This window comes from Phoenix dactylifera, unplaced genomic scaffold (assembly GCF_009389715.1).
Source record: "Phoenix dactylifera cultivar Barhee BC4 unplaced genomic scaffold, palm_55x_up_171113_PBpolish2nd_filt_p 000373F, whole genome shotgun sequence".
Taxonomy (NCBI): domain Eukaryota; kingdom Viridiplantae; phylum Streptophyta; class Magnoliopsida; order Arecales; family Arecaceae; genus Phoenix; species Phoenix dactylifera.
In genome coordinates, this window is record NW_024067824.1 from 197,637 (window position 1) to 198,324 (window position 688).

Here is a 688-nt window from a genome sequence, read left to right on the forward strand (position 1 = left end):
GTTTAATATTTTTTCTCTGAATTTTTAAAGATTCTTCCATCTTCCTATGTTCATTGTTCCAACAACCTTTCTCAATAAGAAAAAAATAGAAAACCTTATTAAGTTTGCTCCTATCACCCCACCTCTCTCTCTCTCTCCTCTCTCTATTCAAATAGCCATTCATAAATTATTGACTTTTCCTTGGCCTCTCTTATTCCCTAACTTTGTCTATTTGGTGAATTGAACCAATCTGAATTATAGAAATTTAAAATAGAAAGATAACAAACATACCCGTGATAGTAGAGATGACAAGATTATCATTAGTCTTTCCAACAATCTCCCTTAAGTTGGAGTATGAAAATTTTGACCATCCAATTTGTCAAGATTTAATATGGTGCATCATTTTTTAAGAAGTATCTTTATCCATATTTTTACATATGTCTACATACTAGATGTACAACAAACTTGTTGCATAGCTTCAAAAAAATTGTGCATCATTTTACTGAACACTATATAACTTCAATGCAAGTTGTGCAGATTATGGGCTATGAAATACTCACATAGTGTGAAGTAAAAGTTGTGGATCTTTTAAGAATATTTTTGAAATTTAATATATTGTACACATACCTTTACTTGTTATTGCATAGTTTAATCATTATAGAAAAACTTGCTTAGCATGATAACATAAGTTGTGCATCTTTTGAAGAAA